Below are 26,436 nucleotides of genomic sequence, written 5' to 3' on the forward strand. Positions count from 1 at the left end.
TCTATAGAGCTAGACTGAAGATGTTTGTACTTCACACTGATTAATCCCCCAGATTGGTATCTTTCTTCTGATCTTCTTGGGTTGTACCCATGTTATGCTTGAAGTCTTGATTTTTCACTAGCTTTGTCAGGATCTATTTGTGGGAGACATCTGGAAAACTTGAAATTTACTAACCCAGTCTGCCACCTTCCCAGAATCCTCCCCACAATGTATCTTTACAGTCATTTGAATTCAGTCCCTTAGGACTTAGCATTCTTTTAGCTAATCAAGAGTCCTGTATCCCATTCTTCATGACCCCATTTGGGGATTTCTTGACAGAGATACTGGAGTGGTTTGCCACCTCCTTCTCCAGATGAGGAAACAGAGGCAAACAGGATTATATGACTTTCCCAGTGTCACACAGCTAAGTGTCATTTGAATTTAGAAAGATGAATTTTCCTGGCAGTCTATCCCCTAAACCACCTAGTATCATACTTCCCTTTGTATATACAGCATCTCCTCGGTCTCACCTCAATGGGAATGGATGTTACATACAAAACACAAAGGGAAAGGAGGAATGGAGAGATATCTGGCAATTTCAAGTTTATAGAACACTTACTTGGCTAGTAAACTATCAGAACTTTCATATCTCTGAGTGGAAAGAGCATAACATTTGAGGAAATCTGGGCTTAAAATTTCCCTCTGATACAACTAATATCTTAGCCACATTTTGCTAACCTGTAAAATGGTGATATTATCTGGTACTAACTACAAGATGTTTTGACATAAGTATTCTATAATTCATAAAATTATGATATACAATTATAAAATATCAAAATTAGATTTGGTAGAAAGCTCAGCAGTTATCTGCCTAATATATAAGTAAATGTGTTAGTACTTCAGATAATTCAGGCTCTACAATGGTTTTGGTAGCTTTTTTTAAAGAAAGATCATTAGAAAGGTCTAAAATATTTAGGATTGGAAGATATATCAAAGATCATTTAGCCCAGTCCTTTCTTTTATAAATGATGAAACTGAAGATGAGAGAAATTTTGTGATTTGCCCAGTCACACAGGAATTAGCAGAGCTGAGGTTTAATCTCAAGTTCAGCACACTTTTTCCATCCAAACAAATTAGTTACTTTACAAAAAATGCACTTTGCTACTATAACCACCTATCTTGGCTAAATAGTAAGCTTATTACTTTTTAATAACAATATATAACAGGGAGATTAGAGCTATTTCAGGCTAAGTGGGGAGGCAAAGGGGCACAAATCAAATGAAAAACACAGTGAGGCTCTTGGCTAGAGCTGATCATAATTCAAAGAGCAAATAATTGAGGACCAGCAAGACCTGATCAAGACCAAATACCACAAAGCATATGAGGAAACAATATGGTACAGAAAAATGTAAAGGGATAATTGCAAGTAGTCACTTCTTTAAGGCCTTGCTAAATAGGAATAAATTTCCATGGGTCACCCTCCAGCTATCCTATGTCATACAGTGGAGATGCTGCACCCCAATTCCCTATGTATATGTAGAGGGAGAATATAGAGGGAAAAGAGGAGAGGGCCTGGAAGAGAATCTTAAGCTATACCTGCAGAAATGGTGTGAATGATAATGAACCATCAAAGGAGACTCCCTTGATCATAAATGAAGGAGAACTAAGAAGGTGTAATGTTATGAAAATCCAGAGGGGAGAGAATATTCAGGAGGAGAACATCAAATGCAACAAACAGAAGGCTGAGAAGAATGGCACTGAGAGAAGAACATCAAATTTGGCAATTAAGACATCACTGGTAACTTTGGAGGCAGCAATTTCACTTCAGTGATGAAATCTGAAGATAGATGCCAAAAGGTTGAGGGGTAAATGAGAAGAGAAGTAGTGGGGGAAAATAAGTGCAAATGACATTCTCAAGGAATATACCACAAAAGAAAAAAAGTGGGATAATAGTAGGGACAGCTGGATTCAGTGAGTAATTTTTGATCATGGGGAGACATGAGCTTCCTTGCAGTAAGGAAGCATCCATTAGCTAGAGATAGAAGATGAGTGAAAATAGAAATTATAGAGAGGGTGATATACTAGAGAAGATGGAATAGAATGGGACCACTTACATATTTTTAGGAGTTTGGCTGGGGAAATGTAGGACTAAGCTATAGTTTTAAGAGTCCAGTGAAGAATTCTTAGGGATGGGAACATTTGGGAATATTTGAAGACAATAGGTAAGCAACAAGTAAGAAAAGACTAAAGATTTTAGAGGAAGGAAAGGGTTGACTAAGTATGCTCTTCCTAGAGAAGATGAAATCAAATGTCTATATAGAAAAATTAACCTTATCAAGCAGATGGCAACAGAGAGAATGACAAATGATCAAAGACTCAAAGTATGTGAAAAAAGAACTTAAGTTGAATAGCCTCAGTTTTTTTCAGGAAGAGGAACCCTACCCAGCCATTACAATAGAAGGTTTAAATATAACTTCTGTGGGGAGTGAAACAGAAAATCAACTTGTCTTGCTGCAGTGAGGGCCCAAGTTCAATTGAATAACATGAAGTTTTAATGTGCTCAGTCAGTACAGTTGTAAAGACTCCCTTCAACTTTGTCAAGAGCTTTTGAAAGGGAGCAGAGAAAAAAAATGGCATAATTTATAGACAATTCATAATTAAGGTTTAGCAAAAGATGAATACTTAACAGAACAAAAAGGCAAGATATTTAAGAGCAGAATTCAGTGTAGGGTTGAAATTGCTAACTATAGGGTTGAAAATGGAGTTGGAGGGAAATAAAGTCAGAGCAGGGTTAATAGTCTGAGGAAGTATTGATGGATAAAAGAATTGAAGGTCTCAATGAGGGTGAAAAATATAGAAGAGGTGAGGCATAGGGAGAAATGACATAGTAGAAAGTTGGATTCAGATAGGGAATGCCTGAATTTTTGCTCAAGAAAATGGAATATTTGCATATAATGGTGTTATTTAAAATGTTGCCATCCCTATGAGTGGCTGAGATGGAATGAAAGTACTATTCAAAGTTTCCATTACCCCCCATATTCAGTTGCCAAATCTTGCCATAGCTACCTTTATAACATCTCTCAAATCTGATCCTTTCTCTCTACTTACAAAACTACTACTTTAACTCAGGTTTCCTACCTGTATTCCCACAGCCTCCTAATAATTTGGCTACCTGTGTCCATCTCCTCACTCTACTTTGCCCTGGCTTTTGCTGCCAAAGTGGCTTTCCTGACTTTACTCTAAACTCCAGTAGTTTACTATTATTTCTAGAATAAAATACAAAGTACTCTATTGAGCTTTTAAAACCCTTCACATCCAATTTCCCAGCTTCATTGGATATTCTTCTGAACTTTGTCTAACTGGTGTCTCCTTTCCTCAATGATGATCCATCTCTTGTGTGTTCCTTTGTATTGGCCATCTCTCATATTTGGAAGACACACATATGGTCTCTCTCTTTTCCTTTAGGATGGACCTCAAGCACCATATTTTGAAGTCTTCTGATCTTTAAATCCCAACTAAAGTCCTACCTTCTATAGGATAAAATAGAAAGTCAAACTGAGAACTTAAACTCTATCACAGTCTGGTTCTAGCTTATTTTTGAAGGTTTATTAAATATAACTCTCCTTCACATTCCCTATGTTTTAGCCAAATTAGTGTGCCTCCTGCCTTGTCACTGGATCTCCCGTCTCTATACCATTGTGTAAACTATTCTTCATGATAGGTAGGCACTGCTTTCTAATCTATACGATTTAGATACTCTAGTATCCAATGAGACTCAACTCAGATGATAATATCCTACAGAAAGCCTTTCCTAATTGCCTTGTTGTTAGTGGTTTCCCTAGTGAAATTATCCTGCACCTGTTCAGAAGTTGTATTCTCCGCTCCCTATCTTCCAACCCCCATACCCAAAGATTATGCTTTTCTTTTGAATAATAACAATTTTTCATTTTTTCTTTGTATTCTTGGTGTCTGACAGTGCCCTGCACACAGTAAGTACTTAATAAATACATAGTGGCTTGGATAAGATAAGTATCTCAGGTACACAACTACCACCAGCAATGGTGTATTTTGCAGCCTCAAAATTGTTTTCTCAGAAGAAAAGATTTTAATTTTGCCTAAGAAGCCGAAACAAACATGAAGATCAGGTCAAACAGGAAGAGGAAAAGAGTAGTTTCTGACCACCAGGTCAAATCAAATGACATTAAGACATCATTTTGAACTCTATAACCTGTAATACTAGTGGCAGCTGCATCCTATTTATAAGTATGAGCCCCTCAAGAGTCAAGGCACAGCTGAGAACAAATAAGGAATAAAAACCAAGCTTCTGAGTAGCTAGAGTAGTCACACAGCTTATGCATTTTACAGAGAAAAGGAGAACGTGGGGAAAGAGCCTTTTAAGATATTCAATAAGGCTTATTGAACTATTTTATAGACATTTAGCTGTTCCAAGCCAACAAATAGATTAAAAGTAGCAAATTAGAAAGGAGAAGAAGTACAATGGCAAAATTAAGAAATAACAGATGAAAGACTCAACAGAGAAAAAAAAAATAAACCATAAGGCACAGTAGTCTGGGAACCTTTTATATAGGGGCAAACAACTATCATATCCCAGAAAATCCTGATGCTACCACTAAAGTACAGCACAAAACCATAATTGAAGTTTCTGACTCTCAAAAGGTAGATATCATTGAAGCCCATGACCTCATAAGTCTGTATAAAAGTATTCGAAGAATAGGTAACAAACTGGATAAACAAGAGAGTATCATAATGAAGTAAAACTTCAGTACACTGTGGCTTATAATGAATTTAGCAAGAGAATAGTATATATTAATCAAAACGGACAGAATCAGTAGTAGTGGAGGGATAGATTACATTAAGGAAAATATATTCATGTGAGGAAATCCAGGAACCAGAGTTGGTGAGAACACTGTAAAAGCCATTTGGGTAAGGGGAAATAGAAGTAGAATATTTTGATAGGAAGAAACAGATAAAAAGGTAACCAATCTTGGAGGCACAAAATGATAGTAATTTCAATTATTCAGACATCTATTTGAGTTATCTGACAAAAAGAAAACAGCTGATAAATTCTTGGCTTGCTTTAACGCTTCAAAAATTGGAGGAAACGAGAAGGGAACGTGCTAATTTGGAATTGATTCTGAGCAGTGAGGCTGAAATGATAGGAACCTTGAGAAGAAGTGAGGGAAAAGCTAGGCCTAGAATGACATGCACCTTAGAATTTAGGAGAACATGCTTTAAAGAGTTCAGAAAAAAGCTAGGTAGGATCCAGTGAACTAAAATTCAACAGGGAAAGTCAGTTTCAGAGGGATGGAAAGTATTCAACAATGAAATTACCAATAAATAATTCCAATAGAGAAGAAAAGGAGAGGGGGGAGTTGGAGAAAATTAATATGAACATGTAGAGAAGTCTTCCACTCAGATGTTTAAAAAGTTTATACAATTCAATAAGCATTTAGTAATGAAAAAAAAGTTTTTTTTTCAATCATATAGAATTCAATTATCATATAATTGAAGTTTAATATTAATACCAATTATTAAAGTAGGACTGAGGTTTTTCTATGATTTCCTTATTCAGGGACTAGTCCCTCTAGGTCATTCAATCAGTCTCTGAAGGACAAGGCTAATAAGTGACATTGGCCTAATCCTTGTGGTCCATGCTCCATAATCTTGACAGGACCCTACCCAACAAGGATATCTTATTTGCATTTAGAGGGTAAACAGAATCTAATCTAGTTGAATTCTTGACCTTAGGAATAAGCCCACATTATTTCATCCTTCCATTGAAGTCCAGGATAACACAGTTTATGAAGGAAAAAATCAAGCAGAGTTATCTGGGATTCCTTTGTCCTGATTGCTGGAGGTGGCTAAATTTGTCATGATCAAGCCACATTGTTAGTAGGAAAAGCTAAAGACATTTAGTCATCACTATGTCTACCCTTTCATCAATTGTTCACCAATCAGGGTAGACTTTTTTTTTCTTTTTTCATTTTTAAAAAATATTTTATTTAAAATAAAAATAATAAAAATATTTTAATTAAAAATTACTTCCTCCCAGTTACACATAAAACAATTTTTAACATTTATTTTTAAAACTTTGAGTTCCGCATTTTCTCCCTTCCTCCCCTCCCCCCCATGCAGGAATACATATGAAGTTATGTACAAGATTTCCATAAATGTCATGTTTTCTTTCACAACAAGACTCTATTCACAATAGATCTCCCCCCCCAAAAAAAAAAAAACTCAAGAAAAATAAAGTTTAAAAAATTATCTGTATCCAATCTGGATTCAGAAACAATCAGTTCTTTCTCTGGGTATGGATAGCATTTTTCATCACTAGTTCAGGTTGATTTTTCAACTACTAGACACTTTTTCTAAAGGTATTTAAACATTCAGGAAACTTCATGGTTTTATCTGGTTATTGAGAGAAACTACTGACTATCAATTAGTTGATTATCAGCTAGCCTAATTAATAAATTGACTATTAATTAATCAGAAACTCTTTCTTGAGTTTTTCATTCATCTCATTAATGACCCACTAAGAGTCAAGGACATAGGTTCTCGGGATACAAAACCATGAGTGAACTAGTCTTTAATCCAAGGAATTCTCATTCCAAAATGTGAAGATTTACAGAAGATGGAAAAAAGGGAAGGTTATAGAGGATAATTACAAAAGACTGCAATGTTATCCCAAAGAGACCAAAGAAATAGAAGCATAACTTTTATGTATTAAAAATATTTATAGTAGTTTTTTTTTGTGTGATGTAAAAAACCCCCAGAAACTAAGGGGAAGGCTAATACATTGGGGAATGGCTGAATGAATTATAGCATATAAATGAAATGGAATACTATCATACTACATGAAATGATAAAAAGTTACTTTAGAGAAATCTGTGAACACGTGTATGAACTGTTGCAGAGTGAAGAGAAATAAACTAAGAGAACAATGTATACAATGACAGCATGATAAAGACAAAAAACTAAGACTTTAGAACCCTGTTCAATGCAATCATAAATCATGATTCCTAGAGAGTAGACAAATATATCTGGATTTAGATATATTTGGACAAGGCCAATGCAAGAATTTATTTTGTTTGACTATACATATTTATTACAGGCTTTCCCTTTTTATTTTGTTCAGTGGGGAGATATGAGAGGGAGAGAAAAATATTTCTGCTAAGTAAAAAAAAATAAAGATTATGAAATGAAAGTGATAAAATATAATAACAAAAACTGTGAGAAAAGCAAGCATTGGTTTCTATGAAAAAATGTTGGGTACAAGCTGTCCCCACCAGACCTCTGTAATAGAGATACAAAACTAGAGAATTCTGAAGAGTTGTTGATATCCCTCTAAAGAAATGAATGCCATTCTGGATCTCATTGTCTAATCCAGGAGGATAACTTGAGGTATGAAAAAATTTCATGTACAATATGAGAACTTTATCCTCATCTCTGGAGACCAAGTTGTATATCTGGAAAATATGCTCTCTTTTTTTTTTTTTTTTTTTTTTTGATTTAGCAATACTTAACACTGAAAAACTTAAAGTTGGAATTTTCTGTGGTATGCAGATGATATTTGAAGGCACAGGGCATGAACAAACCTCCCTCATTTCCTATTCCCCACCAGTATTAGAGAATCTAGAATCTTCATTTTAAATTTGGATTACACTATTATTCAGATGTCTTCAGTAGGGGAATATGGGGTTAACATGTAGGAGACAGAGGACAAAGTAGTTGATAAATTCCAAGTTGATACAATGGAAAAGGTTTTCAGGTACAAGTAGTAAATGCTGTCCATTCTTTCTATTATAGTACAATACATCTTTGTATATATTTGTTTATATTTTGTTGTATATTTTTATTTTATTTGTATGTGTGTGTAATGTCTCACCCTAGTTGAATAATTCTTTTTTTGTTTGTTTGTTTCTGAGGCTGGGGTTAAGTGACTTGCCCAGGGTCACACAGCTAGGCAGTGTTAAGTGTCTGAGACCAGATTTGAACTCTGGTCCTCCTGAATTCAAGGCTGGTGCTCCATCCACTGCGCTACCTAGCTGCTCCCTGAATAATTCTTTTTTATATCCTCAGTGCAACAGTTTCTTAATGCCTATTAATATGTGCTTTGATCCAAGTAAGTATTTTTTAAAATGTCAATTGAATTTTAACAAAAAAACACATACATACAAATACATTAAGAGCAAGACTTCAAATATGAATCACAAGTCCTAAGAAAAAAAGGGGGAAATATTTTGAAGTAACTTTGTTTTTATTTTCTTGCTGAGGCAATTGGGGTTAAGTGACTTGCCCAGGGTCACACAGCTAGGAAATATTAAGTGTTTGAGGCCAGATTTGAACTCAGTTCCTCCTGATTTAAAGGCTGGTATCTTATTCACTGTGCCACTTTGCTGCCCCTTGAAGTAACTTTGTTAAGATTATCAGTGGAGTAACTGCAAAAAGTTAATCTGACATTCTAGGTCTTCCTGGCTCACGGAACATTCAAATTGTTGCAAATGATAAACCTGGAGTTATCAAACCTTATCACCAAGATCTAGAATTGAATACAGGATTAAGAGCTAGAAGGGAACTTTCTTGTCATTTAGTCCCCTCTATTTCCTCCCCACTATCCAATCTGTTTTATAGGTAACAAAATTTAGGCTTAGAGAGCTTAAGTGATTTATTTAAGGCCACTTAGCTAATTAGTGATGCAGTCAGGATTTGAATCCAGATCTTTTGTCTCCAACACTTTCTATTATAGCACACTATCTTCAACTTCAGAATGTTGAAAGAAGAGGAAAACATAATAGAATCATTGAAAGGTCCCACAAAGAGGAAGAATTTAGATGGAGAACTTAGTATCCTGAGACAAGCTCTCTAGATATCTATTCCTGTATTCTATCTGGCAAATAAAGTGATATGTCCTGGAGAGCCTTTTGTCCCTTCTTTTTCCTGAAAATAGAATTCTGAAAACAAGAAATGATTTTCTGCAGTAGTTAAAAAGTCACACCTGTTGATATAGAGTCAAAATTTATGCCACATCATTAGAGGGCCAAGAGAAACTGCTGCAAATTATAAATCTATGTTGAATGATTGCTTTCTTAGTGCCAATGTAAATTGTAAGAATGCAGGAGAGCTTTCACAAGTCTAGAATATCATGTGAAATTTCTAGCAAAGGTTATCCTGCCTGCTAATTTCTGAAGCTGCTGGGTGGGCTCATAAAATCAATGCCTATTGTACAACATTAGCAGGGTTGTTTGATTACCTATGAAGGTTTCTTCATTCCTAGTGATTTAATTTCTGGCATTAGAGCTGCACCTGCTAATAAGATTACTGTCAAAATGGTGTAGAAGATAAGAGAGGTTAAGAAGCTCTCAGGTATTTCTCAGGTCATATATGATTTAATATATATAAGCACAGTGTATCCACACAGTCTGGGAGAGCTTTCCTATTGGCCCTTAACCTGAGACAATGGAAGGTCCAATGAGAATACTTTCTCAATCAATGACAGTACAATAGATTCTGATGCCTGCCTATACCTAATATAAAATTGCCCCCCAAATTACTAAGCAGGAATAATATACATTTCCTACATATAAAAATAGTGCCAGAAGTAATAAAGCTCAGACTGAGTTAAGCCTCACACTGAATCCTAAGGACAAAATTGATTTAGGGGAAAAAAGGAGATTATTGCTTAGAATGGATGGGAAAATGAAAACAGAGAGAAGGCAGACATTTCTAACTCTTTTTTTTTTTTTGTTTTGTTTTCTTTGGTAAGATGAATGGTCTTCAGACTAAAAAGAAAATAAAAATAGCTAATGGGGAAACAAACATAAAAATATGTGAGAAGATAATAAGTCCCCATTGTCTTTAAAGCATTAAATCCAAACAACTTGCATCTACTATGATACTGTCATTGATATCTAAAAGATTGTGGAGAATAGAAACTGAGAAAGCCAAACAACTTAATATTTAAAGAAAAGGAAATAGAACCTCTAAACTACAACTTCAATAGCTTAATTTTGATTCTTTTTTTTTTAAAAGCTTTTTATTTTCAAAACATATGCATGGATAATTTTTAACATTCATTCATGCAAAAATGTGTTCTAAAATTTTTTCTCTCTCCTTCCTACATTCCCCCTCTTAGATGGCAAGTAATTCAATATATGTGAAACATGTGCAGTTCTTTACATATTTCCCCAATTATCATGCTACACAAAAAAAATCAGATAAAAAAGGAAAAAAATTATAAAGAAAATAAAATTCAAGCAAACAACAACAAAAAGAATGAAAATACTATCTTGTGATCCACACTCAGTTCCAAGATTGAATCTGTTTCTCCACCCCTGTTACCCCAGTTCCTTAATTACTATTTCAGCATTTCGATATCAGGACTCTAATGGTTTAGGGTGGCCTGTCTTGGTCTAATTGCATAATTTACTCAGAAATCTGTCTCCTACTAGTAGCTCCTATTCCAGAGAGGTGGAATTATTCTAAACCCCACTTTTTCCATCTCTTGGAGCCCCTCTTAGGGCAACAGAACTGCCTTGAGGACTGCTACTCAACAGAGGTTGAGTTTAATGCACAAATGACCTCAGACCTAAAGACTGTCCATCTCTGGCTGAGATGCCCCCCAACTGCAGAGATTTGAACAGGGAGGCTTCTGTGTCTCCCTGAATGAGGAATGCTGTTTGATGCTAATAATTCTGGGGTTACCGGGGAGAAACTGGTTCTTGCCATAAATCCTTGTATTTTTCTAGTCTTAGTCTGGTTTATTTATTTTTGTCCTAACTCAGTTTCCCTAATTATCCTGACTCAGCCCCACCTCAGTTTTCCTGGTTCTGCAAAACCTCCTGGCTTCCTTATCAGATTACCTGATAAGCGTAAAAGAATTGAGGTTTAGAATATTAGAATGCATCTCCCATCCCAAGCTAAGGGAATGTCTTATCAAGATGCTGTCTCCCCTGATTATATCATCTCTCTGGAGACCTACCCAATAGTTTGATTACTCTTGCCTCTATTTCAGTCTTTTTGATATACTGTTCATGCTGTAACAGAAGCCCCCACCCTTTTTTTTTTCTATCTGTGAGGTGGACAGCTCAATTTCCTGGGACTTGATTGATGCTGTCTGGAGCTCAAAACACTCAGCTGGGTATTTACTTTGAGACATCAATTGTAAATACCTCTGCAAAATTGACAAAAATTAAAGTTTTTGTTGTATCTCTCTCTCTCTCTCTCTCTCTCTCTCTCTCTCTCTCTCTCTCTCTCTCTCTCTCTCTCTCTCTCTCTCTCTCAGGGATGCCTAACGAGAATGAAAGCTATAGAATTGGGGTGCTCAGGGCCCGGCTCTTAATACCATCTCTTAATACAGAAATTCACATGCCTTGAAAAAAACTTCACTGAACAGATTAGCTAATCTATCTCCACCCACCTTGAAAGGGCTTCCCTGCTGCCAGCAAGACACACCCACCAAAGCTAGCTCCTTTCAAAGTAAAAGAAGTTGGGAAAGAGCAATATAATTCAAACTTAGCCTGGGTTTCTGCTAATTTAAATGCGATCCATACCTTGGTAGGAGTATTTCTAAAAGTTTAACTGCTATTTTTAAGAACTTCTTGAATTCTCTTATATGGAATTGGACATTCTGTATAAGTTTAAATTGATTGTATTATATTGGGTCAGAGCCTCTAAAATAATAAGGGTTTTTTTTTTTCTCCTTTGTCCTTCTGAAAATGCTTCTGTTAAGGACAATATGCAATTTGGGATATTTTTCTATGTATTGGGTATCTTAAAAGCAAACTGATTTGTATGAATAATGTTCACTTATAAAACATTTACTTAAATATGACAATTGTTTAAGTTATGAACTTATTGGGACAAATTCCTTACTGCTATCAGTATAAGGTTATGATAAATATTTGTTTAGAATTTATCAGAAATCTGATTAATGGTATCTGTTGTTGGAGGTAAGATTTCTTGGGCTTATAGTTAATGCTTTTTAGACGTTTTAAAGCTCCACCCTCTGACAGTTAGGGGGACAATTGATTGGAATAAAACTGGGTTAAAACTATTTTTGTACTGAAGGTTGAGTTTTAACTGCTTATGTTATGTTATAGTTATGTTCTTACATTTTTTTTCCCTTTTCACCACCCCGGCGAAACATCACAGGGGTTGACCTGGCCCCCCCCCAGTGTCCTTCTTCCTGGTAGGAATTTGGCCCTGTTTCCCTTTATCCCAGGACAGCCTAAACACTTCAGGGGCCGGTAAGCCTGGTAGGCTATGCAGATACTATGCATCCCTCTGATCCCTTCCACCCCTCCCCCATAAAGAGTGGGGAAACTAGGAAGGAAAAGATTCAGGATCTTTTGCTGATTGAGGAACCAACTCTATTATTTTAAAGAAAAGCACCACAGTTAAAATATTTCTAAGAGTTAAACTGCATTCTTATCTTGATCTGCAGCCCTGACAATTGAGGATACACCCATCTCTAGACCCTGCCTCATAAAAGAGCAGTGGATTATTAAACATACTAGATATCAAGGCCTCTTGCCTCCCCTGACTTCTGAGTCCACACCCTTTAATTCCAACCACAGGAGGAATTAGCGGTGAAAGGGCTAGGCTACAAATAATCTTTTCTCTCAGCATTTTCTCCTATTTCTCTTTGATAGTGAGATGGCCATCATCACTTTACAAACAGACCACAGAAGGGACTTGATGCATTTCTTGCTAAAGGCCCCATTTCCCTGAATGTCACCATCTCTGCCCTGGATGACACCCCACTTTTAATCTGTTCCCTAGATCTGTTTTCTCTAGGCTTCAAACTTTGGATTCTCAGCTATCCTTCAGCCTGGAGAACATAGACTAGACAACTGACTGGAGACAACTGATTGGACACCCCCTAACTGCCCTGCTGCCATCCCCCACACCTCATACCTCACCTCCTGGCATGGAACCCCAAATCTCTACGACCCTTGGCAGCTTGAAGCAGTTAAGAGGAAATCATCGCTCTTTTTCCCACATGCATCTGGAGGTGACTATTTGAGGGGGAACAAGAAAAGGGGGCCCAGCTACTCTGAAGATTTTTGGAGAAAATCTTCAACCTTGGCTCATATGAGGGACACTGCCCCAAATCTTTTTTTTTTTTTTTTTTTTTTTTTTTAATGAATTTAAGTCTTAACTGTTTGAGGCGGGAAATGATGGGGGTTTAGATTCCTTTCTGATTTCCAACCCCCTCATGGCGGAAGAAGCTAGGATCTTTTGATTCACAAATCCTGGTCAAAAAGCACCCTTTTTAAATACCAATGATATCCGGACTTTCCCAGCCCCCACTATCTGCTCAGGTTTCCCAACTCCCACAAACAGCTTCTTCCTTATCTAAGGACCCATTGAATTCTATTCAATGCTAACCTTAGCCTAAACCAGCTAGGAGCCTGGGACTCCACCCACCTTCAAGATTACAAAAAGGGAAATCTGCTCTTTGCAGGAGCCCCCCAAACATGGTATCCTTCTGGTCATGTAACGGTTCCTGTCTGCCTGGCAACCACTTCTGGCCCTGGCATCTTTCTACCTTTTAATTTTTCTTCCAAATTCCTATAATAAACCTTTTTTTTTTTTTTTTTTTTTTTTTTTTTTTAAATCAATCTAGGTTTTTGGGCCTGTAAATTCCTTTACAGGGGACTCTGTTTTTTTTTTTTTTTTTTTTTTTTTTTTTTTCTCATTTTCCCAACTTATTACTTAACTTTTAAATCTTTGTTAAAGCAATTCTCTATTTTCAGGTTTGAAGGTGCACTATTCCAAGCTTCAAAGGTTTCATGCAGTTGTTTTCAGAGATATTTCTTGGGACCTGTAAATTTTCAGTTTTTCCAAGGTAATATGATCTAAGGAGAAGTTTTAATTACTCTCTTGGCCTGTATTCTGATCTGTCGGTGGCAAGTACTCTTTTCTAATCTGAACCCGTGAGAAAGGTCCCCACTCTACCATGGTAAAAAACTCTGATATATTAGTGCTCTTCCTCTCTCTCTGGGATTGCCACTCAGGACTATGACCTGGCTCTGAGTGTGGGCAAAGCAACAAAGTCCAGCCTAAGTTATAGCAAAGGAGATTTCTGTAATCTCCTTTTGACTAATTGTTCAGCCCCCATACTATCTGTGGGATGAGAGCTCCAGAACCATTCATTGTTCCTGCTGATTCAGTGGCTCCAAAGCCTGCTCCTGGTTTCCTGGGGCCAGAGTTGTACTGGTACCACCTGCAATGGATTGTGGCTCTACTTTCACCCAGGTGTCAGACCTTTCCTGTTCATTTTGAAGTTGTCTTTGGCATGCACGGGATGAGAGATCTGGATAATGCTACTGCCACCACTGACCCCAAAATCTACTCCTGATTTTAAGGGCCCAGAGCTGTGCTTATGCCATCTGCACTAGACTGTTCTCTACTCTCACTATGTTGCAATAGACCTTTCCTAAAGATTTTCTAAATTGTCCTGAACTGGAAATTATTTCATCCTGTCTTTTGGTGGGCTACCATTCAAGAACTTGATAAAAGTTATTATTTAAGGTTATTTGGAAGGGCTTGGAGGAAAACTCATGTGAGTCCTTGCCTACGCTCCCCCAATTCCTTTCTTGATAGGGCAACTAGAATGGTAGACCAGAATAATATGTTAGACACAGTATGCTAAAATTTCAACAAATCCTTTTCCATGTATTTTCTTTCTATTCTTTTGACTAAGATTGAGAGAAGTAGACAAGATAAGAAGTATAGGATTGAAGGGGCAGTGAGTCTATATCATTTTGGAGAGATATTGCCAGTGGAGTGCTGCAGGAATTTGTCCTTAGTCTGATGCTATTCTAACACTTTTTTTTTTTTTTATCAGTCATTTGGATGAAAGCATTGACAGCATACTCATCAAATTTGCATTTGCTAAGTAGCTAAGGGAAATAGCTAATGTACTAAACAACAGAATCAGAATTCTAAAAGATCTTGAAAGGCTAGAACAGTAAGGTGAATTCAATAAGAAGAAATTCAATGGCATTAAATACCCATTTCTGTATTTGAAAGGGATGAGGGGAGGCAGAGCTAAGATGGTGAAGACAGGAACTTGTCTGAACTCTCCTTAAAACCCTTCCCAATACTTTAAATAATGTCCTAAAATAAATTCTGGAGCATCAGAACCCACAAAAGATGTAAAATAGTTATCCAGTCTAAGACAACTTAGAAAAATGTCTGTTGCATTGGTGTAAGAGTAGAGCACAGTCCAGTGCAGAAAGTACCAATATAGACCAGGTCCCAGCAAGCCAGGAGCAGACTTTGGAAGATATTCAATCATCATCAGCATTAGTTACTGCTGCTTTCAGAGTTCTCAGCCCATAGACAATAAGGGGGTCAAAAAACTGGTCATAAAGAGATTGCAAGGGTCTCTTTGTTGGCACTGGGAGCAGGACTTTGTTACTTTCCCCATACTTGGACCCAGGTTGGAGTCTTGAGTGGCAGTTCAAAGGTGAAGAGGAGCATTAGGACATCAGAATTCATGACTGCAGTGGAACACATTTGTTCCAGTTCACAGTTCCAGAGCAGAAAAAAAAGTTTTTGTGGTGATTCCCAGGCTAGTTCACAGTACAGGAGAGTAGTAAACACAGCAAATTTTAGTTAATACCACTTGAAAGAGCTGAAAACTTATAGGTCCCTAGAAGTATCTCTGAAAGCAGCTGAACAAAGCCTTTAAAGCTTGGGACAATGCACTGTTCACACAGGAAACAGAGCCCCATTTTTAAAAAGAGTTAAAGTCAAGAAATTGGCTAGAAAAAAATGAGTAAACCTCCCTCAAAAAAATACTGACTACACAATGACCCACATCCATCAGAATTGATCATCATATAGTATTGTTGAAGTATACAACGATCTCCTGGTCCTGCTCATTTCACTCAGCATCAGTTCATGTAAGTCTCTCCAGGCCTTTCTGAAATCATCCTGTTGGTCATTTCTTACAGAACAATAATATTCCATAACATTCATATACCACAATTTATTCAGCCATTCTCCAATTGATGGGCATCCACGTAGTTTCCAGTTTCTGGCCACCACAAAGAGGGCTGCCACAACATTCTTGCACATATAGGTCCCTTTCCCTTCTTTAAGATCTCTTTGGGATATAAGCCCAGTAGTAACACTGCTGGATCAAAGGGTATGCACAGTTTGATAACTTTTTTGAGCATAGTTCCAAATGAAGACAGGACAAATAAAAAGACAAAGAGTGGAATAAATGGGGGGAGGTAGTGTGAAGGTCCGGGCTAGCTCCTCTGAACGGCTCAGAATAAGTCTTGTCAGGATAAGCAAAAGTCCTTGCCCCACGTTGTAGACACCAAAATGTCAAGTTCTTGAATTGTGAAGGTCTGGTCATCTGCTCAATTATAATCCTTCTCTGGGAGGAGATCTGTAAAATCTTTTCTTCTGTGCGCAGGTTTCTTGGGAGCTCTGAATCTCCTCTAGCTCTTGTCCTTCCCCAAATCAGACTGGTCTCCTTTCAGCCTGCCTGGCGTCACAACTCTATCCAGAGTTGATTCTCCCAGACCCAATGTTGCCCTTCTTTTATCCTCCCAGAGAATAGCCATGTGAGAACTCAGTGGGGCATGGGGAAATACTTCCACCAATGAATTTGCTCCTCTTAGAATTCTTAAGGTGTAAACTCCCTTTAAAGGTCTGAACCAAAGGTCTGAGCCAGAGAACTGTCAAGTCAACCTGAGTTCTCACCTTGTCACTGTCTAGACAACCTGAGTTCTCACCTTGTACTCCTAACAAGGTAGGATAGAGGGAAATACAGTTATCATTACAGTGATACCAGACAGATCTGAAGGACTTATGATGAAAAATACTATCCATCTCCAGAAAAAGAACTGAGGGAGTCTGAATTTTAAAAAACTTCATAAATGATGGGTTGTAACTGCCAGGAGGCATGTTACAAATGGGCCTCAATCTCCCGTTGCACTGTGTCCGCCCATTTAAAGGGCCCTTACAATGGATATACTTGACTTGGTAGGTGACACAGTAAATATAGTGCTGGGCCTGGTGTCAGGAAACCTCTTCTTCCTAAGTCCAAATTCAGTCTCAGACATTTACTATCTGTGTGACTCTAAACAAGTCACTTAAACTGCTTGCCTCAGTTTACACATCTGCAAAATGATCTGGAGAAGGAAAAGGCTACTCCAGAATTTTTGCCAAGAAAACTCCAAATGTGATCACGAAAAATTGTTCATGAAAAAAATGACTAAGGAACTTCGGTTAAAAAGCCATAAACATGCATGTTTATGAGTCATAAATATGAGTCAGCAATGTGACATGGCTGCCCAAAAACCAATGCAATCTTAGACTTTGTGGAAGGGAATCAGATTCAGAAAGAGGGAAATATGGTGATCCTTCTCTATTCTGAACTGGTCAGAACACCTGATTTCAAATCTTAGATAAGAGATAAAGGCCAAGAAGGGATCTCTGCAGATGAAGGTTACTGAACAACTAGAGGATTGGTCATATGAACATCATTGAAGGAACTATACATGTTTGACAGTCTGTCAATGAGAATTTATTAAGAGACGACCATGTGTTGGGCACTATGTTAAACACTGGAGATATAAATAAAGAGAAAGCATAACTCTTATCCTCAAAGGAGCACATAATAAGATGAGAAGACTTATCAGGCATATGATAATGTCTGCAAGAATTTAAAGGCTATGGAAAAGGGATTCAATTTGTAACGATTGGCCTAAGAGGGTAAAATTTGGAGCAACTGATGGAAGCTGCAAAGAGCTAGATTTAGATGTGTTTTTAGCAAGAATTTCCAGAGTACTGGAGCTTTCCAGAAGTAAAATGAGATATATCATTGGATACTTGGTTCCCTTTATGAGCAGAGATCTTCAAGCAGAAGGCAAATTGCCACTCTCTCAGGATGTTTTAGAAGGCATTCTCATTCAGGTTTCTGAGGTCCTTTCCAATTCTAAGAGTATGAGTTTATGATTGTGTCATGTTTTAATATGTTTCATGTATGGAATTTAGGCAACAGGGAAGGGAAAGATACATTTTAGTCAGATTTTTATACAAAATTGTCCAAATTAATTGTCATACAAAAAAGTGGGTTATTCAGAAATCCTGGGAATTAATAGTTCCAGAGAACAGAAATAATACTGAAGGCAGGAGAAGAACCCTTTTCCCTGTCCAAATGAGGAGGGTAGAGGGGAAAAATATGGCTGTACACAGAGAGGAAAATATTCATAAGATAATAACAGCAATAATTTCTAGTATTAGTAGAACTCTTTAAGCTTTGCAAAGAGATTTAGAAACATTTAGGTTTTCCTCAAAACAACCCTGGGAGGTAGATGCTATTATGATGTTTACCATTTTACAGGTGAGAAAACTGAAGTAGAGAGAAAAATCAAGTGACTTATCTAATGTCACACAGCTACTAAGTGTCTGAGGAGGGATATTAATTTCAGTCTTCCTGCCCCAGGTCTAGCTTTCTATCTACTATGCCCCTACTTTCCTCTAGGTACACTTTAATTAGCAAAAAACTGACACTTTTCAGAATTCATCACAAATTTGCTTCTGGATTATATATAATTCCTTAAGTAAATGAAACTCCAGAAAGCTTTCCTAATCAATTACAATCAAAGAAAAACCATCATTACCAAGTCAGCAGTAACTTAGTGAACAATTCAGAGTGAAATCAATCCCAATCATAACTCTAAAAGATTTTGATAATGTATGGATTAAGAAACCTGAGCCAATGTATACATATATATATATATATATATATATATATATATATATATATACATATAACAGGTATATATATGTGTGTTTGTATGTATTTTTTGTCCTTTACTTAGAAAAAACAGCTATGGAGGGTAATCAGAATGAATAATTTTCTGCATCTTTTAGCCTAATGACCATATTCAGCAAGTCACCGATTTGGCTATGAAGCAAATTTTGCCTTAATTCATCTTAGCTATTCTGCATGGGATGTTTTCTCATCCTTTTCTTCTAATATAACAAACATGTATCATACCGTGCACTGTGCTAGGTTATGGATATACAAAAGTGCAGATTTTGGTAGTTTTGGCTTAAAGATGTTGCATTCTATTTTAGAGGGAGAGCTATGGGGAAAACACACATATACATAGAGATGATGCATATACATATATATAGCCTTTGAAAAGCCAAGGGATCTATTGAAGTTTTTTTTTCTTGAATTTTATTGACATTGAGAGTTTTAAGCAAATTCTATAATTACAAATGCCACTTGTATAAGTGTTCTCAATTTAACATATGAGTTTATTAATATGTGAAATGATTCCTTGTGAATGAGAGACTGAATTTTTTTTTCCTGGTAGTTTGATGGATTTTTTGCTGATTCATCCACTATCTTTCCTGTTTAACCTTGTGACTAGTGGTAGGCATTTATTAACAGAAAACCAGGGTTAAAAATGTTATCTATGGCCATGGAAAAATTCAATGTAGTAATGAAATTTGACACTTGCACCATAGTCTCATCAAAGGATCTTAGGATTCAAAGCTGAAAGGAACCTTAGAGATAATCTTATTCATTGTCCTTAGTTTTCAGATGAAAAAACTAGGATCCAGAATGGTTAAGTGATTTTCTCAAAAACAAATACCTATTAAGTATCAAGGTCTGGATTTGAACTCAGGTCATCCATGCATCATTCTTTCACTATACTATACTGGTTTCCCTGAGCTGACTTTTCCCCCCTTGCTCTACATTTTAGTATCAATTGTGACTGTTTGGTTTGTCAAACTTCATTATATATTCAGAGACTGATTATCTTGTGAATTGGTTATTTAGGTTCCTAAGAATCTAATATTCTTTTTGATCACTTTTTGATCTTTCCACTCCATGCTCTGAGTGATTTTTCTCTTTGGAGAAGTAAAGGGATGATGAAGAAAAGCAGTATCTTTAAATAATTTTTCTAGAGGATGATACAGAGAATGTTGAACCTATTTACTGAGTCACCTTGCTCACTTTGCCTTTGAGAGCTCCAGTTTCCTTATATGTAAAATGTATTACACCATATGTAAAGTTCCTTCAAGTTCTGAATCCTTTGAATGGAAAAAAAAAAAGTTTGGGTACTCAAATTATTTATTCTGTAGTCTGCCTCCTCCACTTATGTAATCATTTGATGAACAGATCACAACGTATTAAGATCTAAGAACTAAAAAGAACCTTAACAATCCAGAATCTTGGAAGTAAAGTTCCCTTTGAGATCCAGTTCCCACGCTTTACAGGTAGGGAAGCCTTGGCAATACCAACATTAACTTCAGAATACATATTTGTTGTGCTTTTCAGTTTTCAGTCACTTCTTTGACAGTCTCTTAAATATCCTATAGCATTTTTCTGAGAATAAAAGGTGAATTTGTGTATCCACAGAAGAATATTTATTTGCCCAATAGATTTAGCATTTCCAAATCATAGCCTCTCCCTCCTTCCCTCTCCCTGCCTCCCTCCCTCCCTCCTTCTCTCTCTCTCTCTCTCTCTCTCTCTCTCTCTCTCTCTCTCTCTCTCTCTCTCTCTCTCTCTCTCTCTCTCTCTCTCTCTCACACACACACACACACACACAGATGACAGCTCAGAAAAAAGTAAGAAAGAAAAAGAGTTTGAATTAGCAGTGTTAGTTAATGAAGCCAAATTCAAATAACTATATTTCACAGACTTTTTAGATTTCTCTTGCCAAGGAGCTAATAACAGTTGTTTTCTACTCAAGACTCATGTCAATTCCACAACCAAAAAAAATTACAGAAAAAAGTTGATGTTCCTGAAATTCAAATCAAATACATTTCTCTGTTATATCTGGCTTCTTCTGAAATTGTAAGCATTTTCAGTACCATGTAGAATAATAATAATAATGAAATCCTAAATCCAAGATTTGTCTCTCTTTGATCTCAAAGCTTTACCACCGTGTTGGAATTCTGCCTCCCACTGTGTGTATTTGATTTCCTCACTTGTTTTTTTTTTTTTTTTTCTCCCCTGCTTTCATTTCTAGGTAACAAACACATAACACAATTTCACTTCTGCTCCTGGACCTATAATATTTGATTAGAGATTTCAACTTCTTTTCAAATGCTTCAAGTACATAATAGGGCACAGTCTGTTAAACTTTGTAATAACTTCGTAATAAAAAGAACACATTGGAAAAGGATGAAGAATGGTAAGATCCTGTCATGTATAATGTGCAGGAGTCATTGAGATCACTTATTATGAATCTACTGTATATATCAAGAATTTTATGAATGTTTGTTGGTGGAATGAATGAATAAAATTGTACCTCTGGCCAGCTAGTTTATAAATCATGTGTTTGGACTCCTTTTTGCAAAATGGTTCTTTCAATCTTGACATTCAAAAGTCTTCCTAACTGTTCTGTCTATAAAAGTAAATATTATTTAGCAAGGGAAAAAGGATAGTAAAAAGCTTGGGTGACTGAATTTAAAGCATAGAAAAAGAGGGTAAGGTCCACCTTTCTTCTGTATACTCTTTCCTTCCTTCCTCCCTCCCTCCTTCCCTTTTTTCCTCCTTCCCTCCTTCCCTTTTTTTTCCTCCCTCCCTCCCTCCCTTCCTTCCTTCCATTCCTAACTACACTGTTGTTGTTTACTTGCATTTTGTTTTCTTTCTCAGGTTTTTTTTTTCCTTCTTGATTTGATTTTTTCTTGTGCAGCAAGATAACTGTATAACTATGTATATATATATATATATATACATATATATATATATATATATATATATATATATATATATATATATATTGGATTTAACATATATTTTAACATATTTAAAATGTATTAGACTACCTGACATCTAGGGAGGGGATGTGGGGAAGGAGGAAAAAATTTGGAACAGAAGGTTTTGCAGGATCAATGTTGAAAAATTACCCATGCATATGTTTTGTAAATAAAAACTTTAATAAAAACATCAATGACAAAACCCCACTTATTTATTACCCATTTGTTTTATTGCAAAACTAAATTTGGGGCAAATGGTTCCTTTTGAAACCTAATTACAAATTCCTATGAAGAGGCAACCCAAAAATGTCCTAGGCTTATGACATGGGACAAGTGCTATTTCTCCTTTAATCTGTTTTGTTTCTGATTTGAGAGAACTGAACATACCTAAATTACCTACAACTCAAATAGAAAAGGATTAGCTGCCCTGAAAAATAAACTTCTCCCTTCCTATAAGCTATTTGAAAACAAAGTGATGGAAGATAGTGTATTTCAGCAAAACCTTCATTTCAAAACAAAAGGCAACCATTTACATTTTAGCATAGGCAAAATCTGATTAAACCAACCATAGTAGGTTATTAATAAATATTTGTTGGTGGGTTAATTTTCATAGCAGCTTTCCTCCAACTATTTAAAATTTTAGTTGATGAAATATCTTGTCTATCTCCTGTACAACCAAGTGACCAGGAAGATATATAGGAAGCTCCTGATATCTTGGGAAAGGCAAGAATTATTTTAGAGGTACCCTGCAAAGACTTTTTCTTTGGAAAAATGAAAATGTCGTGATTGATATATAAACCAAAAACATTAGATCAGGAGAGGGCTGCTCTAGGTGAAAACTGACTTGACTTCAGGAATAGGAATTAATCACAGTCCATAATAATGGTTTCCTAGAGCAGGAAGGGGAATTGATACTATATCTAGAGACATTCTGCATTTAAGTCTTTACAGGGGCACTATTTAATCTAATGCTTCTCTGTTCTCAGAGCTACCACTGAAAAATAATCTCAATATTTATTGATGTAATTACATTAATGACATTAATATCCTAGAGATTAGCAGTCTTGAAGATTAGTGGTAAAAGTCTTGGAGATTAGTGATAAAACATATATTTAATCTTTCAGTTTGGGTGAAAAGTAGGTACATTTAGGAAAAAATCATCCTAAGTATTTTTCTAACAAGGAAAACAACTGATTCATATCACAGTCTGTTTCTAATGCTGTCCCATTCATAAATAAACTATGGATTCCAACTGAACTTGAAATCCACCAATGGTAGTTATGATACTTTTTTTTTTAAAAGTCTATGATTTTTGACCCTAATTTATAAGAAATCAAACCGTTCTCCAATTGGTAAATGGTCAAAGGATATGAACAGACAATTCTCAGAGGAAGAAATTGAAACTATTTCCACTCATATGAAAAAGTGTTCCAAATCACTACTGATCAGAGAAATGCAAATTAAGACAACTCTGAGATACCACTACACATCTGTCAGATTGGCTAAGATGACAAGAACAAATAATGATGAATGTTGGAGGGGATGTGGGAAAACTGGAACACTAATACATTGTTGGTGGAGCTGTGAAAGAATCCGGCCATTCTGGAGAGCAATTTGGAACTATGCCCAAAAAGTTATCAAACTGTGCATACCCTTTGACCCAGCATTGCTGTTATTGGGCTTATATCCCAAAGAAATACTAAAGAGCAGTAAGGGACCTGTATGTGCCAAAATGTTTGTGGCAGCTCTTTTTGTTGTAGCTAGAAACTGGAAGTTGAATGGATGTCCATCAATTGGAGAATGGTTGGGTAAATTGTGGTATATGAATGTTATGGAATATTATTGTTCTATAAGAAATGACCAACAGGAGGAATACAGAGAGGCTTGAAGAGACTTACATCAACTGATGTAAAAAGAGCAGAACTAGGGGATCATTATATACTTCAACAATGATACTATATGAGGATGTATTCTGATGGAAGTGGAAATCTTCAACATAAAGAAGATCCAACTCACTTCCAGTTGATCAATGATGGACAGGGGTGACTATACCCAGAGAAGGAACACTGGGAAGAGAATGTAAACTGTTAGCACTACTGTCTATCTACCCAGGTTACTTATACCTTTGGAATCTAATACTTAATGTGCAACAAGAAAATGGTATTTACACACATATATTGTATCTGGGTTATATTGTAACACATGTAAAATGTATGGGATTGCCTGTCATCGGGGGGAGGGAGTAGAGGGAGGGAGGGGATAATTTGAAAAATGAATACAAAGGATAATATTATTTAAAAAATGACTCATGCATATATACTATGGAGAAAAATCTAAATAAAATTAAAAAAAAAGAATGTTACAGCTCTTTCTGCTCTGTGCATAAATAAAGGTGAAGATATTAAAAGTTAAAAAAAAGTCTATGATTTTTAAAAATTTAAAAACATTTCTTGAATTCATTTTGTGTAAATGTGTGCCAATGAGTTTAGCTAGTCTGGGAAAAGATTCAAGGCAGAGAAATTAGAAAAGTTATAATCACATAGCCTTAAAGATGTTTCTTTATATATATTAATTTGGGTCAAACTAAGAAATGTTGAAAAACTGCTGTGTTCGTCACCCTTAATTAGTAAAAATGGATCTTGGAAATCAGGAGAAATTTCTAGAGGAAGAGGATGGAACCAAGGAAAATGTAATAAAATTGTAACAAAGTTCATAGATCATAGAACTAGAGCTGAAAAACTTTAGCAATCTCATACTTCAAAGATCCATCATTTCATCAGCAAATCCACACTCTTTAATGACTGACCCTACAGGTAAGACATTAAGAATCCAGAATCACTTCCACAACACAGGAAAGAAATAGACTTTAGTGAGGGTACCTAAGTCTAAATTTCATGGATGTCATCCAAGATATGGAAGGAACAAAAAGGTGCTGTTCTAGGAATCAGGTAACATGGCCCCAGGTTCCAGTTTTACTGTCAACTAGCCACATAGGGACAGGAAAGCCACTTAAACTTCCCTGGGTCTCAATTTTTTTTTCCTACTCCAATCAAAATCATTAAATTGCCTTCTATGTACATATCATTATGTTAAGTGCTAGAGAGAAAAAAAAAAAAAACCCAAAACTACAGCAGAGCAAATGAAAAACCCAGTAAACAAAACCCAGCCCTTGCCACAGAGGTCTTATTAATCCATATAGTAAGGGAGTAGATAATTTCACTAGTTATCAATGATCTCTTAATGACCAAATCTAATGGGATTTTCTCAGTTTGCATCATCTTGGGGGGTAATTTCTGCAGCATTTGTGGCTGCTGACTACCTTTTCCTCTGGCATATTCTCTCTTCTTCAATTTTTAATGATACAGCTTTTTCCTGGTTCTCATCCTGTCTGGTACAGGTTAGTAGGCAGGCCTCCAAGTAAGTATGTGAGCTTTGAAAAGCCTCATTCTCTTTTTTTTTTTTTTAATTTTTTTTATTAATTTTTATAATTATAACATTTTCTTTGACAGTACATATTCATAGGTAATTTTTTTTTTTTTACAACATTATCTGTTGTACTCCCTTCTGTTCCAAATTTTCCCCCTCCTTCCCTCCACCCCCTCCCCTAGATGGCAGGCATTCCCATACATATTAAATATCTTATAGTATATCCTAAGTACAATATATATGTGCAGAACCGAATTTTGTTGTTGTTGTTGCAAAGGAAGAATTGTATTCGGAAGCTAAAAATAATCTGGGAAGAAAAACAAAACAAAACAAAACAAAACAGTGAAAAGCCTCATTCTCAAGATGAGTTTCCAATATGTTGCTCTGCAAAAAATACAGCCAATCTTTTTTTCTTTTCAAGGATTTTAGACTCTCTGAGTTGGACATTTTACTGTTTGTCAAGAATCTAGCACCACCTGCCATATCTACGGTTTTTATTTATTCTTTGTGAGGTTTTTTTCACTACAGTGAGTAAACTAAAGAAAAAATATAATATTCAAATGTGAATTAATGGGTAAAATAAAATGTATTGTGGTATTCAGTAACCACTTAGAAGTAAATCCATCTGTGCCCAGTGATGTGGTGTAGGTGTTTATTCATTCAATAAAAACTTATGATTCAGAGGCCCCACAGAATATATTTTACCCCAAATGGTAAAATTAAGCAATAAGGGATGGAAGTAAACATTGTGTTGTAAAATTTTTAAGGCCTGGCTAGGGATTTCATGTCTTTGGTATTGTTTATTTAGTTTGTGGGATTTTTCTGTGAGATTATAATTACTACCCATTATGTGTTCACTAGTCTCTTGTTCCCAAAGCCTACATAAGCATCCACTCACCCATGTATCTGCCCATTTATTTATCCATTTATCTTTTATATATTTGACATGAATAAAGCGCAGTGCTTTTTTCTTATAGTGGGGGAGATACAAATATAATGAAGATGTAACCCTGCTTTTATGAAGTTCACAATATCACACAGACACAAAAATACAGTACCATCCATCAACTATGGGCAGCTAAGGGGCACCATAGTGCACAGAGTGCTGAGTCTGGAGTTAGGAAAACATCTTTCTGAGTTCAAATCTGGACTCAGACACACCTATGTGACCTGGACAAGTCAATTAACCCAGTTTGTCTCAGTTTTCTCATCTCTAAAAATGATCTGGAGAAGGAAATGGCACTGTCATTGTTGTTG

At 36.1% G+C, this 26,436-nt stretch overlaps 1 protein-coding gene across 3 annotated transcripts in view; it reads right to left on the minus strand.

The window, feature by feature from the left end:
* KCNG2 (potassium voltage-gated channel modifier subfamily G member 2) overlaps positions 1-26,436 on the minus strand; it is a 166,278-nt gene that overhangs the window by 16,960 nt on the left and 122,882 nt on the right. The window lies entirely within an intron of this gene.

Source organism: Sminthopsis crassicaudata, chromosome 1, assembly GCF_048593235.1.
Source record: "Sminthopsis crassicaudata isolate SCR6 chromosome 1, ASM4859323v1, whole genome shotgun sequence".
NCBI lineage: Eukaryota > Metazoa > Chordata > Mammalia > Dasyuromorphia > Dasyuridae > Sminthopsis > Sminthopsis crassicaudata.